Raw genomic sequence first — 24,566 nt, 5'->3', positions numbered from 1 at the left:
AATATGGATTAAGGAAGGAAAGAAAACAAAGATATTTGACATATTATTTTATATTTTATCTTTGTTTTCTCCCCTTCCTTATCCATTTACCCTATAAAAAAAGGTGCATTAATAGTAATCAAATTTACAATACACTATTTAAGTTATAGTCTATGAAGAAGAGTGAATATCACCCAAGGACTATGCGTCTTCCAGGGAAAGGATAGTGCATTTTTGGTTGTACTCATCATGTTAAGTGGAAGTGTTTTATTAGTGTCTTTATTTGGAAATTAATAATGGCTTAAGGAGATGTGAATGGGTGTTAAGTTGATAAGACGTGGATTGTGATGTACGTCTTATGTGTTAACATTGCTAGCCTATAACAGCCAGCCATCTAATCAAATACAAATCTAGGTGTTTCTGTGAAGGTATTTTTGTAGATGTGATTAACATCTACAGTCAGCTGACTTTAAGAGGATTACCCTCAATAATGGAAGTGTGTCTCATCCAATCAGTTGAAGTCCTCAAGAGTAAAAACGAAGCAGAAAAAATTCTGCCTCAAGATTAAAGCCTCAAACCCTGCCTGAGTTTCCAGCCTTCCAACCTGCCCTACAGATTTCAGACTTGCCAGCCCTGACAATTGCATTAGCCCGTTCCTTAAACTTTGTCTTTTTCTATCTATCTATCTATCTATCTATCTATCTATCTATCATCTATCATCTGTCTATTCCTGTCCTCCTCCCACTAGCCTACTCCTTCCTTTGTGATCCCTCATTGGCTTCCCCCTCTCTCCCCATCCCTTATGTTAATCTTCCCAGAACTGCATCCTTGGGCTTCTTCTCTTCTTAAGCAGACCTCACACTTGACCTGGCTCATCTACTTCCAAGGGTTCAACTCCCCTGATGCAACTTCAATTGGCATGTCTGACTGCAACCTCTCTCCCAAACTCCAGATTCATATTTCCAGCCTAGACACTCCACTGGTCTCTCAAATTTGATAACTCCAAAAGGATTCGCACTGTCTTCTCCCACACATTCCCTGTGTTGACCATTTTTCTCAGGTAGGTTTACTCTCCCCTTTCTCCCTCCCTGCAAGCTGGAACCCTAAGAGCCAATGCCACATACTCCTTCACCTCATCCTTTTGCATTCAGTCACTAAATCCTGTCTATTCAGAACTGTCTTTTGTGTCCATGCTTCCTCTCTATACACACTACCCCTGAATTACACTGGGCCCCACTGTATTTTCAACTGCTACCTGAACATCACTACCTAGTTGTCTAAAAAGCCATTCAAATCAGCCAAGTTCAAAGCCATTACCATCAACTTCCCCTCAACCCTGTACTTCCAATTGTGTTCCCCATCTTACCTGCTGGTCCTACTATCCATCTAATCAACCCTGCAGCACAGTTTAGAAAGCGTCCTAACATAGGGTTAGGAGCATAGGTCCTGGCCTCTCTCAGATAACTGCAGGCACATCTAAGCTCCACTACTTCCTAGCTGTGAACCTTGGGAAGTCATTTAACCTTTATGTTAAGCATCAGTTTGCTCATTTTCATAAAAGAATTAATAATAGTAGATACCACATCAGGTTGTTGTAAAGAGGGTCTGACATAGAGTCTGGGTGGGGCACGGGCACTGGGTTTTTTAAAGGCCCCCTAGGTGATCTGAAAGTAAAGTCAGGGTCAAGGCCACTGAGTTAGTGGGTAGTATGGATGGGTTTGTGGTAGATTCAGAAAGACAATTTAGGAAAGAGGCGACAGTCCGGGTAAGAGCATTTGTAATGAGGATAGAGAAGAGGGGTTCACATTCAAGAGATACTTTAGGAAACAAAATGATATAAAACTTGGCAACTGGGTGTTGAGGGTGAGGAAGAGAGAAGTATCTAAGATGACTCTGGTTTTCACCTTGGTTGACTAGGCTGAGTGGATGGTGATGCCTTAAAGCTCTGCTTCCCAAACATGTTTGTGCACTATACTCACTAGGGACATTTTTTTATATTTCCCTAGTCTTTCATCTTTCATCTGACTTACTGTGCTGGATTGTATATTCCTGGTCTATCAAAGATCTGTGTCCGGTACTGTTCTATCATCAACTTGATTACTCTGGGAATTCTGTTTTGCAGTATCCTCTTCCCTGGATAGTTTCCAGTTGCACTTAGCTGAAAGCATGCTATTTGGGAAGCGGCAGTGAAGGAGCAGCCGTTTGGTTTGAAAGGCCATTGTTGGTTAGAGGCAATGGAGATGGATGCAGAGGTGCTGGTGGGCTCCAGGTTGTCCTTTCTCTTCCCTGTGCAACGCCTAGGTATCCTCCCCAACTACTAATCCTGCTAACTAACAGCAATCCCAGGCTCACGACCAGATGGTTCTCTACACACTCACAGAGGCAGTATACGTAAAGATATACCAACCTTCCACAGACTGCTGTATCAGTCCCTGCACCATCCCACCCTAACAGCTGGACATGCATAGCTTCCAGGTGCCCTGCAAGCTCCAGCTCATTCATCCATGCCAGTGCTGTTTAAAGACTTTTCTCAGATTCCCCAGCTCCCCCTTTTTTTTAGACTGCTGCTTCACCAGCAGCAACCACAATTGTGTAAGGTCGAATTTCTACAGTATATTCCTTATTCCACAACATTCACAGAGCGTCTGCTTCTCCAGCTGAACCTTCACTTATAGGACTCCTGATTCCAAATCTCTGGTCTGGATATTTACAGAAGTCTCCCTTTAGTCATGATGACAGCTTTCTCATTACAACACAATGTTGTATTAATTAAGACTTCGAACTGCAACTAGCCAAAACCAATATGCTCTAACTTCAGTAATAAGAATTTTCATGAGGATACAGGGGCATTTCACAGAGTCCAAAGACATAATGAAGTTGGTCCTCTAGAAAGATGAGAGTCCACTTCTCGGAAGCCAGCAGGACCCTGGTGGTTTCCCTCCTCAATGCTTCTCCCTACACTCCAGCTTCCCACTGCTCCCAAGTTCACACGTTTCTAAGTCAGCGCCTTGGAAAGCCTGACCCTCGTGGAACCAATTCTAACCCTCTAGGAATGAGATCTTCATTGATCCAGCCCATCTCTCAGGCCATCAGGTATAGCCAAGGAAGTGGGGCCATATAGGAATGAAGGATAGGCACCCCCCTGAAACCACCTCTGAACACACAGGTGAGGGACAGGCAGGGGACCACTGTGAGCTGGACAGCTCAAATTGTGTCATGGTGAGGGTCAGGCACCAAGAATTCTGTGGTTTATGAGCAAACAAACGACACATTTAGTTTCTCTCTGCTTTTAATATAATTTCCATCGTGGTTGTTACCTAGTGGTGTTGGTCATGGAGGTAAGTTGTTTTTGTTTTTGTTTTTTAAGTAGGCTCCATGCCCAATGTGGGGCTTGAACTCATGACCCTGAGATCAAGAGTTGCATGCTCTAAGACTGAGCCACCCGGGCGCCCCTGCTGTGCATGTAAGTTCTGAATACTGAGGTGTGTAAAGGGTATCTACAGGAAGAATAACTGAGAGCAAATAATGAAGGGATAATTGTTCTGTTGATATTTTTTAATTTAAAATTTTGGAAAGCTTTCTTCATGAATATTACCAAAATCTTCCTAAGAGCAGAAATGGAGAAACATCATAGATGCCAATACAATCTGAGGTTGCAGCCTCAACTTCCCGCGTCATTAACAGAGTTCTGCTATACCAACATCACGCACATCTACACGTAACACTGACAAGGCTGATGAACATTAAATACTACAGGTGTAAATTTGCAGCGAGAAGCCAGGAGCTCAGGGAGAAAAAATGTATAACTCTTTTGCCAGAACAGTGAATTTCAAAAATTGTGTTTAAGGATATGCGGATGTCTTAGGAGTTTATTAGTAATACCTAATGTTTGTTGGGCACTTACCACATGCCAGACGCTGGTATACACAGTTTAAACTTGTTAAACTTATTTCACCTTTGTGACAACCCGATTATTAAACCCATTTTCAGACTAGATCGCTGAGGCGCAGAGAAGTTGGAACTTGCCCAAGATCATGAACACAGTTAAGTGGCAGAGGAGGGATTTGAATCAGCAACCCAGCTGGAGAGTCCACATTCCTAACCACCATGATATACTGTCTCTGACTAGATAAAAATGGCATTCTCTAATGCCTGAGCACAAATTATCACTCTGCCTTCAAGTAACGAGACCTATATTTAGGTAATCATTCATTCATTCCGCTGCATTTTCACGCATAATATCCTCCACACACCCACCCACACACCCACACACACACACACACACACACACTTTCCCTTAGGCTCATTCCCAGCAGTCAGTGAGAGGAGAGAAGGTAAGATAGAACATTCCTGCCTTCTATATAAATAATGTATCTTTTTATCTCCCCTTCTAAACTGTAAGTTCTTTGAGGGCAAATGTCATGCCTGATTCATCCTTGCATCCTCTGGCTAGAAGACTTACTAGAATGAATGTTCTAAAGTGGGATTCTGCTACTTGACAGGCTAGCTGATTTATTTCCCAGGTCTCCTGCAAATCCTCCAAGTATGGCAATGATAGATATGCACGAGAATTCCCATCAAGTTACATAGCTAGAGTTCAATAGGAAATATTCTCATTGAGAACAATAACAGTGCTTAAACAATTCTGGGAAATTTAATTGTCTGAAGGAGATCTTTTCTTAAAAAAAAATAAACTTGAATGAATTGGAGAAAAGAAATCTGTCTTAAACTCAGGAAATAACATTAGACAACATTAAGACTCTCATTTGTTAATGCCTGGAAATAGGAAGCTGGTTCAGTTTCAAATACCATCAGATAATGGCCATGCCAAAGGATGTTATCATAGTTTTAGGCTAAATATATAGTATAAAGAACCTTCCTTTTGCAGTGCATATTGTCTAAAAGCTATAATACTGAGATAATACATGGGAAAGTGTGGGCTCTCTTTCTAGACATGTGATCCTGAGACACCCTCCCCCCCAACTGGTGGCACAACTTTATCTCCCAGGGATTCATCTCTCCATTCAAAACAGGTTTGTAAGGGCGCCTGGGTGGCTCAGTCGTTAAGTGTCTGCTTCCGGCTCAGTCATGATCTCAGGGTCCTGGGATCGAGTTCCACATCGGGCTTCCTGCTCAGCGGGAGAGTCTGCTTCTCCCCCTCCCTCTGTGCTCTCTCCCTCTCAAATAAATAAATAAAATCTTTTTAAAAAAAATGGGTTTGTATGAGCAAATGGCTAAAGCCATAAAGAGAATGTGCCTTCATTTTGTTCTGCATTAAGACCTACCACTCAATGTTTTTTACCTGATCTTGTCTTGGTTCACCACATGCAATGTAGGGACAGCTAATACCACTGACAAGAATCTCTCCAGATATTTATTCATAATTATAATTCACTGTGGGAGAGCCAAAGGGTGCTCCTCTCCTTGCCACTCTCTGCTTTGAATAAATAGATTTGTTCTCTATTAGAAACTCAGGATGTACACTTTTTCCAACTTCCACCAAGAGCCACTGTCCCTCTCACAGACTCTCATTATTCTTCAGTTTAACCCCTGGGCCATATCCCTATCACTTCCATGAAATAGGTAGCACCCCCCTCCCATCCCTCTTTCCATCTGACAGATAACTTTGTAGCTCTCACAGTTCTCATTCAAAATGGACAACATTAATCACCATAATAATACACAGGCAACCTCACTGTCATCAACAAGCTCAGCGACCTCAGAGGCTTCTCCTCTGATTTTCAATCTTGCCTCTCAGTGATGAAGAGAACTTTGACCAACCTGCTTCATTGTATTACTGCTCTAATTCTCTCACAGTTGATTTTGTGATTTGCATACATTCCTGGCTTTCTTTGGGAGAAAGGTGACCCTCTCAGCTGATGCCCACTGCAACCATGAGGAGCTTGTAAATACCCCAGTTCAACAAAATCACATTCATACAGAACACAGCTTGCAAGTTTCAGGAAGCCATGCAGGCAGGTCCAACACGGACCACTTATGTGGACAACCGTCCAAAGTCATGAGACAGTTTCATTACTAAAGTTAAGCTACCCACAAGATGTTTTCCCAGTTGGCTCTTTCTTTCCATGTGTTTCATGGTGAGTAAAGCAAACATGTTCTTTCATCTTCTCTGGCAAACACTGTTAACGGTCAGGTCTCTATAAAGATGTTTCTGGGAAAGAAAGTTCACACCATTCAGCCAACTTGAAATCTGAATCCAAATATCCATTGAGAATTATTTTTCCAGTTAGATGCATGTGTTTGGAGGGTAGACTGTGTTATTTCCTAGTTTTCTTCTTTGAAAACAAGAGGGAAACCAGATGAGTGGCTTTTAGATTATCAGAGTCCCCAGGTGGTTTAAAAGAGTCAGGGACGCCTGGGTGGCTCAGTCAGTTAAACATCTCTCTCTCTCTCTCTCTCTCTGACAAATAAGTAAATAAATCTTCAAAAAAAATAGGAGGGTCAGATATAGATTATTACAAATATTTTATTTTGCCAAGGAAGTTTATTTTAAAAAAACTCCTACCAACTTCCATTACCAGTATTTCATAAAGAAAGGCCTTTGTTTTTGTTTTTTTTTAAGATTTTATTTATTTACTGACAGAGAGAGAGGATGAAAGAAAGCACAAGCAGGGGGAAGGGGCAGAGGGAGAGGGAGAAGCAGACTCCCCACTGAGCAGGGACCTGGTGTGGGACTCGATCCCAGGACCCTGGGATCACAACCTAAGCCGAAGGCAGTCGCTTAAACGACTGAGCCACCCAGGTTCCCCTAAAGAAAAGCCTTTGTAAGCTCAAAAAAATAATAAAGATGTGATATCAGAATAAAAGGCATTCTCTAAAATGGAAGCTCAAGAAAATAATAAAGATGTGATATCAGAATAAAAGACATTCTCTAAAATGGAAGCTCAAGAAAATAATAAAGATGTGATATCAGAATAAAAGGCATTCTCTAAAATGGAATAACTTTTTACTTTTTGAAAAGTTCATTACTTTATTCTAGGTTTGTTTTCTCTCTCTTTCATTTTGCCTTGATCCAGTGACACTTCCACGGTAGTCTCCAAATGGGCTCTCAGGGGCCACCTAACAAGACAGCCTCCGAGCCCGGGAACCTAGAGAGCTTCCTTCTGATGGGTGATGCACAGTTTTACAACAATAAAGCCATAAACATGATCAGTCTTTATGTTATGAAACTGCTTGCTTATTTGTCAGGTGCAAACCTGTTCATAAGGTTTTGAACTTCAGAACCGGGCTTTCGGAGAACAACACTGGCACACGGTTGGGAATTAGAGCTAAACTACTAGTAGTCATAGATGCCTGGGTGGCTCAGTTGGTTAAGCGTCTGCCTTGGGCTCGGGTCATGATCCCAGAGTCCTGGGATCGAGTCCAGCATCGGGCTCCCTACTCATCAGGGAGTCTGCTTCTCCCTCTGCCCCTCCCCACTGCTCATGCACGTGCTCTCTCCCTCATAAATAAATAAATTCTTAAAAAAATAAACTACTAGTAGTCATAGTGGCATTCACCAAATATTTCTGAGTTGCTGTCTTCCACACTCACACTGGGAATACCCTTCCCAACTCCTCTGAAGCTGGCTCTGGCCACGTGATTGCTCTGGTCAGTGGGGTGTAAGCGCAGGGGACATGCGCCACATCTGGGTGGAAGCTTTAGAAGCCAAAGCTTGATTCATGGCTCTTTTCTGTGATACCACTCTGAGATAGTGGAAGTGTGTCTTGAGATGGAGTTTCTGACAGCCTTGATCCCTAAGTGATTCTATTATTAGAGATCACCCCGCCCCCAGAGTTCTGTGTAAACCCTCCTTGAACACGTAGCCTGAACTAGAAAGAAAAAAAAAACTTACATTGAATTAAGCTACTGAGATTTGGATGTCACAGGATAGCTTAGCTCAGTCTGACTAGTACACCAAAGTGCTCTCGATCCTGAAAGCCTTATGACCTGGATGGCAACATGATGTCTCAGATCATGTGTTTTGGAATTGGGAGCTACCTTCAACCTGTCACCAACAATACTCATATTCTGCAACTGTGTGGATATTCCCCAAGTTCTAACTAAACTGGTTCTAGTATTTAGCAAGGCATTCTTCCAGGAATGAAAGGTAAGTCTTGGCAATAGCAAGAACACAAAGAATAGTCTCATGACAGCTTTGGGACGTGGGGGGTTCACAGGGTAGAGCCTCTCATGGAGGACCTCCTTGCTCTGGGTTGGGTTGCCTGAAAAGGTTAAAAGAATCTGATATCACAATGTTTTATGGGACTTCAAGCAAATCCCCTAAAAAGGGAAGGGAAGGACTTTCTTTCTTTTATCCATCCCACGTCCTTAATTATAGATGTGATGGCTGGAGCCTAGGAATGGCAAAGCAGAGAAATGAAATTAGTCTGGTTCCCTGACAACTCTGTGGAGTTGACATATCATCCCTGCATTGCCTTCTCTCAGACTTCCTTTATGTGATAGAGGGAAAATGTTATCTTGTTTATGCTACTATTAGTTTGATTTTTTTCTTATAGATACCATAACTTTTTTAATTTTTGAAATTTACCTTATCTGAAATTTTTTGAAAAATACTACATATTTCATTTTTTAATTTCTGGTTTTAGGATTTTTATTATTTAAAAATAATGTACATAATTTATTTTAAAAGAAATACAAATTGGGGCACCTGGGTGGCTCAGTCGGGTTAAGCGTCTGCCTTCAGCTCAGGTCATGATCCTGGGGACCTATGATTGAGCCCTGTGTCAGGCTCCTGGGGAGCCTGCTTCTCCCTCTGCCGCCCTCCCTGCTCATTCCCTCTCTCACTCTCTCTCAAATAAATAAATAACATCTTTTAAAAAGTAGGGGCACCTGGGTGGCTCAGTCAGTTAAGCGTCTGCCTTCAGCTCAGGTCAGGATCTCAGGGTCCTGGGATCAAGCCCCACATCAGGCTCTCTGCTCAGCGGGAAGCCCACTTCTCCCTCTGCTCTTGACCCTGCTCATGCTCTCTCTCGCTCTCTTGCTCTCTCGCTCTCAAATAAATAAATAAAATCTTTTTAAAAAATAAAATAATAAAAAAGAAATACGAATTTATTAAGGAGATGTATTCTTTTCATTAATGGGGAAACAACCAGAGCTTGGAGCCCATGATGTGGGAAACAGCATGAGGAGCTCCCTGGGTTCCAGACTGTTCTCCTACAGGTGTCTGAGGCTCAGCTCTCTCATGAACAGGGTTGGGTCATGGTGGCTACAGAACTTTAGCTTTGATCATCCTGGTTGTTACCCAACCCTCTCTTCTCAGTGGGTTGGCATCTCCAAGCCTCCGGCCTGAAACCTCCCAGAAAATGAATCTCATTTCCCTCCCCCAAGGGACAAAAGAGAAAAGGCAACTTCTGCTTCTCTTGCTCTGACTCGAGTTAGCCTTTTGTGCTTTCTCAAAGACCAACTAGTCATTAAAGTTCAGCTGGCCTTCTGGACATTCAGAGGTTAAACTGAAGTGTGCACAGTATGCATATGTAGCACATAAGGACACTTAGATGTCTGAAAAGAACTTATGTCAAATTAATAAAACCTTGAGGCAATATTAAGCAACTTTCTGTTTTCACACTTTAGGATCTATTTGGCCTCTAGACTCTAAGCCCTTCAAGATATAATTTAATTGGCAATCACACCTGCCCAAGGACCACAGAGGTGAGCAGGGATTACCCTGGTGGAAAGGCTGAGAAGAAGGGGCTTTGAGGCCATGTTACTGAGGGAGAGTCCTGAGAATCTGTGGTGCAGACAACACCCCCAGGAGGATGAGGGAGACCAGAGACCCAGTGATGATCACACAGGAACAGCTTCCAACGTCATCTAACATTTTCCCTGTTCCTAGGTCACCTTCCCCCAGCCACCTCTGGGGTTTGCTTAGAGACTGACAGCAGACTTTATTACCAGCCTTGTCCACATGGAATTGGTACATCTACAGCTGCCCACCCTCTATGGAAACAAGTGAATGTGAATTCTACAGCCAAGTAGATATTTTAAAAAACTATCTGTGTAAAAGACTCCTTCCATTCATGCATATGTACAAGAATGGATCTAATGATAAAGAGCATTTGAAGTGCGTGGTACTCAGTAGCCATTAATCCTTGCTAGTTTCTACCTTCCTGTTGCCGAGCTGGCTGTTATGCATTTACCTAGCCTAACTAAGAAATAAGATAGTCCAGCAGAATTTCACATGAAGCATTATAAAGTGACTACCATCTTATCAGCAACACATTTCAATCCATTCATTCTTCAAAGGAAGTCATCCTTAAAAATCAAAATCATCCATTTTCTTTAAGTGACTTATCAGGAAATGACACCGAACAAGCTAGTGCTACTGGGGGACTGTTGCTAGATTTCACTGCTGTTTTAGAAAGAGGCTTTGCTTCACGCCTATAGCATATGCCAGGAGCCACTCAGGGGCCCTTGCGCCTACTACAGCCCTTGCTGAATAAAGTGTATGCTCACTGACACTCCAGCGGCTCCCCTGGCCCATGGCCAATGCCAGGAGCTCACCTGACTGGTTTCTTCACCGGGCCCTTGAAGTAGCAAAGCAGCAGACCACAATCAAACCACAGACCTTCCCAGGAGACGCTGACTACAGCACTTCACCTCTCAAGAAGATTTTGTCCTAATCCATGCCTTGCTCATAAAAAACTGCCTGAGAATATCCTCTGATTTGCTAGACTGTGGTTCCAGAAGCAATGCCCGAGCACACCAGGAGTGTGTATTGATATCCATGTAGATATTAAATCCATGGTTTCATCTCTGGTTACCGTTACTATCAAATAGCCCACATGTATATAATTAGCACCTTCGGGATACACAGCCCGGTACTAGGCACTGTGGCTGGACATGAAAAGTAATAGGCTGCCAAGGGGTGGGGGCGGGGAAATAGGGATGAATAGGGGAACCTCGGGGAATTTTAGGGCAGTGAAAGTACTCTGTATGACACAGTAATGACGGATACATGTCATTATGCATTTGGCAAACCCCACAGAATATACAGCACAAAGAGTGAACCCTCATGGGACTCTGAAGTCTATGGACTTCAGTTAATAATAATGTATCAATACTGGCTCACCAATTATAACAAATGTACAACACCAATACAAGACATTAATAATAGGGAACCTGTTCAGAGAGAGGAAGGGAAGAGTATATGGAAACTCTGTATTTTCTATTCAATTTTTCTGCAAACCTAAAACTCCAAAAGATGAAGTCCCTCAATTTAAAAAATGTTAACAGACTGCTTGAACAGACAAGCAAAACAATTGCCCGGAGGTAAGCAGGTATGTAGTGACAAGTTTCAGGCACTAAGTGGAACATTGTTTCCACTTCTTGTGATTCTTTGTAATTCTCTGCATTTTAAATTCTAGTACTATGAGCTTTACAGCAGGGAGGACCAACTAAGAATAAGCCTACAAAATTGGCCCAAGAGCTGTCAGACACTGCACATATGTAAATAAAGTTAATTTCGTATGTCATTTTTAATCCTAACTTGGGGGAAATGGAAAGGAGAAACTGAGCCATGAGAGAGAGGCAAGGAGGCAAACACATCCACCAGTTTGAGAAAAGCCCTCAACACTAGCGACCATTTGGCAGCGGTGGCAAATGGAGTGAGCAGAGACTGAATATCTGCATCCCCTGGGTGCCTCTGACAGCAAGAAAAAACATGCAAGGGTGTAGACTGTCTCATGGGGCCACACAGCAAAGAGAACCATCCTGTAGGACACGTGTCCAAGATCCTCAGGTTCACGGCCTGGGTCCGGTATGTGTTATTAGCTGAGAAACTGAGCTGCGTCCTTGAGCATAAGCCAGCTGCCTTGACAGATGGCAAGAACCTCCTCCTCCCAGGCATCCAGTCATCTGAACAGAGTAGCAGAAGGAGCCGGGCTCCTTGTGCCCAGCTGGTAATCTTCTTATGTCTTGGGGCTTAAGGAGTGATAGCCCTTTGCAACTGTTCTTTCCAAGCAAAGCTTAAAGCTGGGCAGTCTGGTTTAGACCTGTTTACAGTAAGAAAGAGACAAGGATCCACTGACAAGTAAGGGACTAAGGAGTGATCTGAAATGATATAATGGACAGTTGACATTTGTATACATCCCTGGGGTTTCAAAGCATTTTCTCATACTTTAGCTCTTCCAATTATTACAACAATCATATGAGAAAGCAGGAAGGAATCATTCCAATTGTATTTAAAAAAAAAAAAAAAGAAACTGCCAAGCAGAAAGCTGTCCACCACTGGGGTTAGGAAATGGTGGTACATTCAGGAGTCCTGGATTGTCCAAAACACTTTCTTCAGCCAGGTAAGATCCAGGTTCTGCCTGCAGGGGTCTTAGCTCTTTGGGGAATACACAGGGCAACCAAAAAACAAAACAAACAAAAAAAACTGAGTTAGAAGTTCAGGGAGGCAGAAAAGCACTGGCCTCAGATGGCTGGGAAGTCTTCCTAAATGAGGGGACTGTTTTAGTTCCCTAAAAGGGGAGGTGAGAAATGGGGAGGGAGGGCTACCCAGGCACAGGGAAGAGTGAGAGCAAAGATGGGCAGCTTGCTTGCCAAAGAAAACCACCCACCTGGAGCTGAGAGCTCATGTGGGTGAGGATTTGGAGTCAGTAACTTTGGAAACGGAGCTTAAGGCCACATGATGAAGAGCCTTGAATGCCAAGCCAGGGACTTTTTTTTCCCTGTCAGCAAGAAGGCACCAATAAAGATTTTGGAGCAGAGAGTGATCTGCACAAAGCAGATTTTGGGGAGAAAGATGAACTTAAGATTCAAGAGAAGCAGCAGAGAGGGGCGCAGCAGAGAGAGGAGGTGAAAGGGCTGAAGTCACAGAGATGGTGGGGATGGAAGGCATTGAAAGGAAAGGACCAAGTACTCAGACGGATGAAGAAATAATGGCACTATGACGTTAAGTTGCAGATGGATGGGAACATGGCTGGAAGCCCCTAGAAGTGATAAGAGATGAAGGAGAAAAGTTAAGGGAGAGATATCTGCATAGGTATGATAACCGAACATTAGGAGGGAAGAGAAGGGAGAATGAGAACAGAACACCGAAATGGGTTCTACCTCTTTTAAGGAGTGGGATCAGGAAGCAGAGTAAGAAAAAAGGTATAAGAAGAGGGGCGCCCTGGTGGTTCAGTCAGTTAAGCATCCAACTCTTGGTTTCGGCTCAGGTCATGATCTCCGGGTTGTGAGATCAAGCCCCGCATCAGACTCCGTGCTCAGAGGGGAGTCTGCTTGAGATTCTCTCTCTCTCCCTCTGCCCCTCCCCCAACTCACGAACGCACAGGAGGTCTCTCTCTCTCAAAAGAAATAAATTTAAAAAAATCTTTAAAAAACTGGGGCGCCTGGGTGGCTCAGTCATTAAGCGTCTGCCTTCGGCTCCGGTCATGATCCCAGGGTCCTGGGATCGAGCCCCGCATCGGGCTCCCTGCTCCGCAGGAAGCCTGCTTCTCCCTCTCCTACTCCCCCTGCTTGTGTTCCCTCTCTCGCTCTCTCTCTCTCAAATAAATAAATAAAATCTTTTAAAAAAAAAATCTTTAAAAAACAAAAAGGTGTAAGATGGGAAGAGAAGCAGAATGGAGTGAAGGGGTCACTTCCAGGAAGCCTTCCCAATCAGGCCCCTAGCTCCAAAGGTGCCAGTTCCTCTCCTAACACGGACCTGTGCTCATCACAAGTGCCCTCCTTAATCCCCATCACCTAGTTCACCCATCCCCGCACTCCCTCCCCTCCAGCAGCCCTCAGTTTGTTCTCTATGATTAAGAGTCAGCTCCTTAGTTTGTCTCTCTCTTTTTCTTTCCCCCTAATTTCATTTGTTTTGTTTCTTAAATTCCACAGAGCAGTTTTAGGTTCATGAAAAATTAAGACAAAGGTACAGGGATTCCCATATGCCCCCTGCCCCCACATACACAGCCTCCCCCATTATCAACATCCCCACCGGAATGTTACATTTCTTTTTTATATATATAAAAGATTTTATTTATTTATTTGAGAGAGAACAAGCAGGGGGAGGAGCAGAGGGACAGGGAGAAGCAGACTCCCGCCGAGCAAGAAGCTCAATAGGAGACTCAATCCCAGGACGCCGAAATCATGACCTGAGCTGAAGGTAGACACTTAACCCACTGAGCCACCCAGACGCCCCTAGAGTGGTCCATTTCTTACAATGGATGAACCTACACTGGTGCATCATAACCACACAGAGTCCATAGTTTACATCAGGGTTCATTCTTGGTGCTGTACGCTCTATCACAAATAGAATATGTAACGATGTATATCCATCATTAGAGTATCATACAGAATAGTTTGATTACCTTAAAAATCCTCTGCCTATTCATCACTCCTCCCCCTCCATCCCTTTCCTGGCAATCACTGATCTTTTTACTGTCTCCATAGTTTTGCCTTTTCCAGAAGGTCATACGGTTGGAATCACATAGCACGTAGCGTTTTCAGATTAGTTTCTGTCATTTAAAACATGCATTGAAGTTTCCTGCATGTCATTTCATGGCTTGATAGCTCATTTCTTAGCACTGAATCATATTCCACTCTCTGGGTGTACCACAGTCTGTTAGCCGACTCACCTACTGAAGGCCATCTCGGTTGCTTCCAAGTTTAGGCAATTACGAGTAAAGCTGCTATAAACATCCATGGCAGTTTTTGTATGAACATAGTTTTTGCCTCCTTTGTGTAAACACCAAGAAATACAACTGCTGCATCATATGGTAAAAGTATACAAAAGTGGTTTTATAACAAACCACTGAACTATATTCCAAAATGACCGTACCAGTTTGCACTCCCTCAAGCAATGATGAGAGTTCTCATAGTTCCCCATCTCTGCCATCATTTGGTGTCATCAGAGTTCTGAAATTTGGCCATTCTGATAGATGTTGTAGTGGTATCTTGTTGTTTTAATTTGCATTTCCTTGATGATCTATTATGTGAAGCATCTTTTATATGCTTGTTTGCATATGAGTATCTTCTTTGATGAGGTGTCTTTTAAGGTCTTTGGCCCATTTTTAATTGGGTTGTTTCCTGATTATTCAGTTCTCCTATTTGGATTTTTAATAAGACTTTTTTCAACTTAAAAACTTAAAACGCATATTATAGAAGTATCATACACACATGACAATAAAAATCCAAACAGTATAGAAGGGAGCAAACCAAAATAGACATGTGCCTGCCCCAATTGCCCTCCTGGAGCACCTCTCATTTTTGGTGCTTGCAGTGGTTACTTCCCTTTGTGATACGATGGTATTCTGCTCTTACTGTCCTTAAAGAAAATAGGGATTGAGAGTTACAAATGTCTGCCTGCATGAAAATACTTTTAAAAATAAACAAAGGGGAAAAGAGCTTCTCGGAAATGGCCACTAGGTGGCAGAAGTCAACTAAAACATGCAATATGAAGTGATGCTCCAGGGTAACTCTTCTCCTTTAGGAAGAAGTTCACCTAAGAAGGACAGAATTCTTCCAAGGTCCCCTCATGATAGACCCAACATCCCTCCCCCCAGACTGCCTGTGGCCATTCCAGACTGTGCAGGAGTGGAGATGGACCAATATCTCACCTTCCTTGAAAGCAGGTCGAGGCTATAAAGGCAGTTCTTTCAAAGTGCAAGGACAAGGCTCGCCCGCCCTGTCACATTCAGTGTATCCAGATGTCTCTGTGCCCCTGTATAAATGATGGCCTTCCCCTCTGCTTCAGATTCCTCATCCCCCCCCCCCCCCGCTCCAATCCTACCAAGGTAAAGGTGCCACCAGTGAGAGACTAGCTCTTAGTGCAGACCCACCTCTGGCCCAGGAAGGAGGAAACTTCTGAACAACCTCTGGACTAGCAAAGAGTGAATTAGCTCAAGTCAACATTTCTAGAATCTTTTTTGTGTTTTTGGTCTGTGTTCATTGTATGTAGTAAATGCTCAGTAAAGACCTAGAGTTTTGACTTGATCTCAAAATCACATTCCTAAAACACCGAAGGAGTAAATTTCCATTCATTAGATGTTCCTTTAGTTAACACAAATGCTTAAGCGGCAGAAGAAAAGGCTTTACAGATTTGAGAACATTCTCTATACTTCTCCTTTATGACCAAAATATTTCATGATTTTGAAAAACTGAGAACAAAAACAGCCAAGCAAGTAAAAGGGGGGAAAATGTTTAAATAAGAAAAGTAAATGTGAACAATGGTTTAATTCAAGAATTTTACTCCCAGAAATTTATCCTAAGAAAATATTTCAAAAGAGGCAAAAAACTGCAAACAGAGAAGGAAAAAGCAGAATCACAACCTTCAATATCCAATGACTGAGTTAATAGTTAATTAGAACATATTAATTTACTAGATCATTATCTATAGTGAAAATCATTTTAAAAAATGATAAAGTCATGCTTTATAGGTTTGCACTTTTTTTAGACAAGAATATAATTAGGTTCACTAAAGGCAAAGCGGACTAAGCAAGAAAATGTTTCTCCAGCACAATATGCCAATAGTTAAGACCCAGAAGTTGACCAAAGCACTGTGTTTTCCCAACAATTACCAAGAATTCAATCTCTTAATCCCAATCTCATGTTACCTACAAAGGTGATGTAATGTCACACTATGGTTATCTATTTATCACCTTTGTGTTTTAGAGTTGCCATAGTAGTACAACTTATTTTAATAAAATTATTAAATTTTCCTTTACTAGTTAAAGTATATTTTCATTTCGAAACCATAGCAATATAAATTTACTCTCAACTATGTTACCACAATGTTCACGTTTTGCTTCAAATTTTCAGTCTGTAATAAAGCGCCTATAAACATATAAATGTCCTTCCCTTGCAAGATAAGGGGCCAGTTTGCCCTCGGAAGAGTCCAGGTTCTTTTGGCAGCCATAGGACTGAGCATGATCCCCAAGGAGAAAATCAGCTATTTATGCCAGTGTTTATATGAGGGAATGAGTGACTCTCAAATTCATACTTAAAAAAAAAAGCGAAAAGGGATACTCTTCTAATTATTTGCATGGATTTTGGCAAGGAAACTGAGCTTCCTTGGACTGGGTCCAGAACCTGCAATCCCAGGACCTCCACAAAGACCAAAGGGCAGCAGAGGTTGATTAAGCCCCACAGAGAGATCTTTTTCCCAGCTGGCTCGCAGACAGAGTTTCTGACCCTACAGAGTCTCACAGCGTGCAGAGTGGGAGGATTAGACAAGTTTTAGTGCTTAGAAGAAATGAGCCGACAATCCTAAGGGGTCCTCGGTGCCTTTCCTGTTACCGCAGGAGACTGACATGGATCATCATTAGATCAGGAACTGAAAGGGGACTGAGATCCCAAGTCTTTTCACTCGAGTTTGTTCATTTCATGCTAAAAAACCTTTTGCTCTAAAACAGAGAAAGAGATGTAATGTGTGTGGATCAGTGGATTCTTTCATCCATATATGTATGTTATGTATATGTAAATATATAGTTCCCAAATATGGGTGTGTGTGTATTTGTAATGAGACTGCCCACCAGAAGCTTTGTGATTATAACAGATTGAGGTGGAATTGAGTCAAATTTTGGTCTTCCAAGATAATGGGCCATCACAGATCATCTTTAAAGCTCATTTTAAGTTTATTTTTTGTGTGTATGGTGTGCAACTGATGAATCACTAAACTCCACCTCTGAAACTAATAATACACTATATGTTAATTAATTGAATTTAAATTAAAATTTTTTAAAAAGCTCATTTTAAATTATTAATTTTTCATCTCCACCTGTATCAAAAGAACGTATCTTTAAATACAATGAAAAAGACAGGAGTATAGAAAAGTATGTGTATGTGTAGTAAAAATATGTAAACTGGGCAGAAAATCAGAGATTTAAAGAAAATGCATTAATTTGGAGAAAAATATAAATTCAAAAAACAGCACATATTATTATAATACATTTCCTCTTATAATGCCTACAAATTTAACATGAAAGAGATATTTAGTACAGTACTTTACAGCTAATTTGAGCTGGCAAATTCTTTGCAAATGGGAATCAGAAGCCAGGTGCCTATTCCAGGAAAGAGATTTCTGCATTGCAAAACAAAACAAAACAAAAACAAAAATAAAGGACCTATGTGCAAATAAATAATCACCCATGTTAAGTAAAGGGGTCAAAGACCAGTTTGGCAGCTGGAACAAAGACAAATTTGTCATCACAACTCTTTGGCCCTTCTTTCCTAAAGTAAATTTGGATCTAATTAGCTTTCAAGACTTTTCCGGGATTTTTTTCCACAGTGACAAGACAAAGAAACGCACTGAAGATAAAAAACAGATGTTGAAGTTTACTGGTCATTTGCCCATGTACATTATATATTTCCATGTCACTGTGAACGCTGTAGTTTGGCCAAGGTCCAAATGTATTAGGTAAAATGCACATTGTGGATCTTACTCTACTCCATGTGTAAGATACCACAGCCTAGCGTGGCTGGACTCTACCTGGACTGAGACACATTTCCCTAACGTGTTAGAGGTTCCTTACTGCAGTTGCCTTTGGGTGTTGTGTAAAGATTTTCAAAAATCACAGGGACTGTAGAACTTACATCAGATCTCTTACATTGATATTGCACCTACCCATATTCATCACACCATCTCCTTCTTGTCAAATCATGAATTTTGGTTACTCAATACCTGGCTTCAAGAATACAAGAAGAAAATACAGCAATAATTTCCCCACACAGATGTCAGAGAAAACCCAACAAAAACAGAAATAAAAAGATAAGCAGAATATACCTAGGTTTTTTAAGGACCTCTGTACAATTTCTTCAGGTTTCTGAACCCGTGTTTACCTTTGGTTGCTAAATAATAAAGTTTACAATCCATGACAACAAACAAATGCATTAAAACCTAAGGTCTCTATGCAGGTAAGAGCCCTGGTCAGCAGTTGATTTAAGATCCCAAAATACTAGAGGTTCTTGAGGAGTCGTGGACTAGAAGGAAAGGATAGAAATAGAGTATTTCTAGATAAAAAGGTACCTGAATAAATGAATTTGTATTTGAATAAATATATTCCTTATACAGGTCCCAGACCTTCCCTTACTCAAAAATTTAAATGAGGTGCAACTAAAGGCACTGTAGGACAATTCTCCTAATAAGCCACCAAGTTTACATACAAATAGTTCTTCCCTTTAAAAACCGATTGGGCTTCTGAGTGTTTCTGAGGAACAAACAGGGTACCCCATAGAATTTGACTTGCATATCATGGAGTAATTGAAAACAGAGAGATTATTTAATTTTTGTTTTCTTGTCCAGTTATCTGTCTTCTCATAGGAATCTGTCTAGAGTTCCAAAATATACAAGGTCTGCAAAAATTAAATTTGGTCTGCTCAGCTAGCATCCATTTTCCTTATAGTCTTCAGGAAAAAAGATTCTGTGATTTCCTTCTGTGGTTTCCCTAAATGTTGCAGAGCACTCACGGGCAATGCGTTCTTGAGCATACACAAGGCTTTAGATTATAACTCACCCACATACGATCATCCCCCTTATCCACAAGGGGTTGCGTTCCAAGACCCCCAGTGGATGCCTGAAACCGCGGATGGTACCGAACCCTGTGTATACTGTGTTTATTCCTACACATACGTATGATAAAGTTTAACTTATAAATTAAGCACAGTTCGAGATTAACAGCAATAACTAAGAATAAAATAGAACAATTACAACAATATACTGTAACAGAAGTTCCCTGAAGGTGCTCTCTTTCTCTCAAAATCTCGTGTTGCTTCCTACTCACCCCTCGTGCGACCATGTGCGGTGATGACACGCATCCTGCTGAGCTGGCGGGAGGTGAGTGACGCACATCTTGACGTAGCGAGTGACGCAGAGTTAGGCTGCTATTGACCTCCGGCAGATTCGGCAGGAGGAGGATCGTCCGCTTCCGGGGGCAGTTGACCGCGCCTTACCGAAACTGCTGATGAAGGGAGGCCACTGTAGTCAACTTCTAGCCTAGTGTTCGAAACTTGGAGGAACGATAAATTGCAATACCTTTCTTTTGGACTGCTTTTGCTGTTATTAAAGTTTATCCACAAAGATCACATGTAGGGGGTTGGTGGGATCTTGGTGGGTAAGCAGGACTGTTTTACCTGGAGCCTCATTCCCAAGCAGCTATGTAGTGGGCGTTCCCTTAGAGTCAATCCAGTGCGTCGTGACCTTCTTTCTCCCACGAACCTTCCTGCACCACCACCCCCAGCCCCGGCCCCCATACACTCCATACAGTCTTATGCTGTTGCAGGCCCCCTGCTTTCCCAAGTGGTTCTCTTAGGCAGGACTCCTAAAAGGCTCCAGACAGCTCTGGCCACCACTCTGCTCAGCAGGAAATACTCAGGAAACCTTGTATATGTATACATAGGTATACAAATATCTCTTCTGATTCTCCTTTTATAGCCTTGATCTTTTCTAAATTTTGCCCATGTCGGACTCAGTCTCACGTTTATTTTGGTATTTGATGTCCGTTACATTTGTGCCTCAATCCGAATTTGGACAAGAAGAAACCCATCTTAACATTCTGCTAGAATAACACCCAAAGATAACTTTAGGCCCTATCTAAATTCCTGTAACTTTAATTATACCAGGAGGTCTTGTGTCTCAGGGTTTTCCCCCCAGATGCCCCTGACTTCATTTTCTAGTGAAGGTCTCAATACAGACTGGTCCAAGTAAGCACCTCAAAAATGTAATCCAAATGTTAACATAGAGTGAACACATGACCCAGCAATTCCACTCTTAAGTATACACCTGGAAGAAAAGAAAACACCTCCACACAAAAACTTGTAGACAAATGTTCATAGCAGCATTATTTAGAATAGCTGAAAATTGGAAACAACCCAAATGTCTGTCAACTGATAAATGGATATACAAAAGTGGTATATCCAATCAATGAACTACTACTCAGCAATAAAAACAATGAAGTAGTGATACAAGCTATGATATAGATGGACATCAAAAACATAGTAAGCGAAAAAAGACAAATGAAAAAGCCAACATGTTGTAGGATTCCATTTATGTGAAATGTCTAGAAAAGGCAAATCTGTGGAGACAGAAAGTAAATTAGTGGTTGCCAGGGCTAGGCGGTGGGAACAGGGAGTGACCACAAATGGGACAGAAGCCTTCTTTCTGGGGTGATGAAAATGTTCTAAAATTAGATTGTGGTGATGATTGCACAATTCTGTAATTTCACTAAAAATCATTTACTTAAAATGGGTGAATTTTGTGATATACCAATAAAGATATACCTCAAAAAGCTGTTTTTAAAAATATAATTCAAATATTTAACAAATATAGTTCATGGCATAATCAAAGCATTATCTTAATCAATTATTGCATAGAATTAAAGGCTGGAAATTTCTATGGCAACATGCTTATAGTGACTCTCTGACAGACTACAGGATTCTTTGCTTTTGCTTATGTATTTTTTAAACTTTTTTCATTGAACATATGACTTCCCTAACAACAAAAGTTGTGTGTGTGTTTTAAATTAAAAGTATGGGCAGGGGCGCCTGACTGGCTCAGTCAGTAGAACATGCAACTCTTGATCTCAGAGTCTTGAGTTCAAGCCTCACATTGGGGGGTAGAGATTACTTTAAAAAATTAAAAAATAAAATCTTAAGAAAAATTAAAAGCATGAGTGAATTTATTTATTTACTTTTTTACTTATTGCAGTGGGGGCGGCTTTTTCAAATAAGACAAAACACACACCAGTCTAAAGGCACGCTGCCAAATTTGCCACATAAAATGTTAAAATTTCTCTATCACAAAAAAAAACAAAACAAAACCGATAACCAAACACAAAGTTAAAACACAGAAGATAAATTGGGGAAAACATTTGCAAACACAATGACAGACAAAAGATAATTTCCTTTATTTACAAAGTGCAGCCAAATCAGTAAGAAAAAAGTTGAACCCAGTGGAAAAATAAGTGAAGAATATGAACAAGCAATTCACAGAAGAAAGAAATAACTGCCATTTCTGCATATAAAAAGATGTTACATCTCATTCACATTTCAGTGAGGGTATAAATTTGTGCAATCTTTTGGGAGGGCAATTTGACAAAATCTACCCATACTTTTTTAAAGTGTAGTCCTATATATGCATGACTTAGCACTTCCACACCTAGGACTTTACCCTATAGTTTATTCCAGCAAAAATATTCCCAGACAGATGTGAGTGTATGGTCTCTGCAATGTTGTGCTGGTGAAATACTAGAAACCTAAATGTCCATGAGTAGGAAATAAGCTAAATAAATATGGTACCTTACAAAGGGATCCCACGCACCTTTAAAAAGTATTAGATCTAGGGGCGCCTGGGTGGCTCAGTCGTTAAGCGTCTGCCTTCGGCTCAGGTCATGATCCCAGGGTCCTTGGATCAAGCCCCACATCAGGCTCCCTGCTCTGCGGGAAGCCTGCTTCTCCCTCTCCCACTCCCCCTGCTTGTGTTCCCTCTCTGGCTGTCTTTCTCTCTGTCAAATAAATAAAACCTAAAAAAAAAAAAAAAAAAAAAAAAAAAAAACCTTAAAAAAAAAATAAAAAGTATTAGATCTAGATGTGCCAATGTGGAAATACCCCTAAGAAAGATGAAGTGAAAAAAAGAGAAGAATGAAGAGTAAAACTCCATTTTGTATGTTAAATACACACATATTTGGAGGGAACCTAAAAATGATTATCTTTGGAAAGAGGGACTGAGGGACTGGTGGGAAGGAAGGCTGTTTACTTTCCATCTTTAACTTACTATGCTGTTTTGCATATTTCAAGCTTGTGCCCTGCAATTTTTTTTATAACGTCCAGAGAAGTTAGCTAGGCAGTGGGATCATGAACCATTTTTGTTTCCTTTCTTACTTTTCCATATTTAAAAATAGCTTAACGGATTTCTTATTTGAACAGGTTATTGCTTCCTGCAAGACCTCCCGTTGCAGAGGTGCGTGGGCGTGGAACCCCGGTTCGCCCGCGCCCGCGTCCCGCCCAGCGCGAACCTCGCGGAGCGCACCCCCGCCCGCGGTCGGACGTCCGCTTGCCGAGCGGGCTGTGCGCACGCGCAGGGGAGGACAGCCCAGGAGCTGCCGGAAGCCGCCTTTGCAGGGGAGCCCCGGGGGCGAGGGGCAAGGGGACTTCGCGCCATCTCTCACGCGGCTCGTTTAGAAGCTCCTTGTTCCTTTCTTCCGGGGATTTGCCTTCCCACGCCAGAATCTCTTACCCACGCCCACTCCCCAACGGGTACCTCCTAATACAAGTAATAAACAGGGGCCGAGAGGGTGGGGCCCTTTTGTCTGTGTCCCAAAATGAGCATGTGTCACTTTTGTTATCATAAAAATCTGTTTATGACAATAAGTCACGGATATAGACCTATCTATATGAAGGCATGATGGCTACTGGATTCTAGAGCATTTTCAGCCAGGGTAACCGACCTTCTCTCCGCGCACCGAACAGAAGAAGGGGGAAACGCAAGGATGTGACAGGTGAGGCGCCTTTTCAGGCGTGGCTCCACCTTTCTTGGGGTTGGGGCAGAGGGGCCTGAAGAAGAGACAGCGAGGGGAAGGAAAGGCAAGGGAGAACAGCGGGTCTGTGCGTGCTCTGGGGTCTTAGCTACATTCTCCCGATGTCTCTTTCTGTAGTCTTCATAGAATTTGCCATGTATCTGCTGTCCTCAGCTCCATTCTGCTGATTGTATCATTTTCTCATACTGCATCAATACGCATACATTTACCAAGGAAGCCAGAATAGGTGTGGGGACACGGCCTCTCGTGCCAGGCACTAGATGGCAGAAGTTGCCAGGAAATCTTTACAGTCACACCCTCACTTCCAGAATTGCCCCAGGAGGGAAACGTTCACATCCGATTGTGGCCCCTGTGGCTTAAGCGTCTCATACCATATCACCGAGTTGCTCTTCTATCAAAGTTCTGACTCATGATAGGATGGAGAAAAACAAAACAAAAAAAAACCCTTTGTTAAATTCAATTTGGGCGTCATTAGGCTACTATTGCATAGGTTCTTATTTAGGTAGACTTGATTCCCCCAAGTATTACCTCGGGGGTCTCACCTCTTGACTCTCTGCTTTGGCCGTGCCCTTCTGAGCAGTATTTGCTTCTACACAGGATGAATGCTCTCCATTTCAGCTCTGAGAACCACAGTTTACTCAGGATGGAGGGTGTATACAAAGGAGGGGGACTAGGGCACAAAGAGAGGAAACTGGTCCCCATGCTTTCGCTTGCTCCCCATTCCGGCCTCCTTTTAATACAAAGGCACGCAGTGCGGGCAGAGGTTGGAGGGGACATACTGAGGTCTTCAACTTCCTGGTTCCGGGTGGAACTCCGTGCAGCCTTTATCGGGACATTTGTCCAACAACCAACCTCCTGTGCTCGTCTTTTGACCTGATGCTTGCCCTTGTCTGTTGTGGGTCCCCCCACTGCGATGTCCCCAGTCCTGGTCATGCCTCCTCCTCAGTCATCTTGCAGAGGCTCTTCCCTGTGTGTCTGTCCCCCCACAATCTTTCAACATTTCAACCGTCACCGTCTCAGGTAACCCCTCTGAATGTTACACCACCACCTTTGGGACGTAATAATTCAGTTGGGCTTCTTTAGAGGGTCACCACCAAATCTCGACATCAT

The sequence above is a fragment of the Phoca vitulina genome, unplaced genomic scaffold, assembly GCF_004348235.1.
Source record: "Phoca vitulina isolate PV1807 unplaced genomic scaffold, GSC_HSeal_1.0 scaffold43, whole genome shotgun sequence".
NCBI lineage: Eukaryota > Metazoa > Chordata > Mammalia > Carnivora > Phocidae > Phoca > Phoca vitulina.
Note: the sequence above shows the minus strand (reverse complement) of the source record.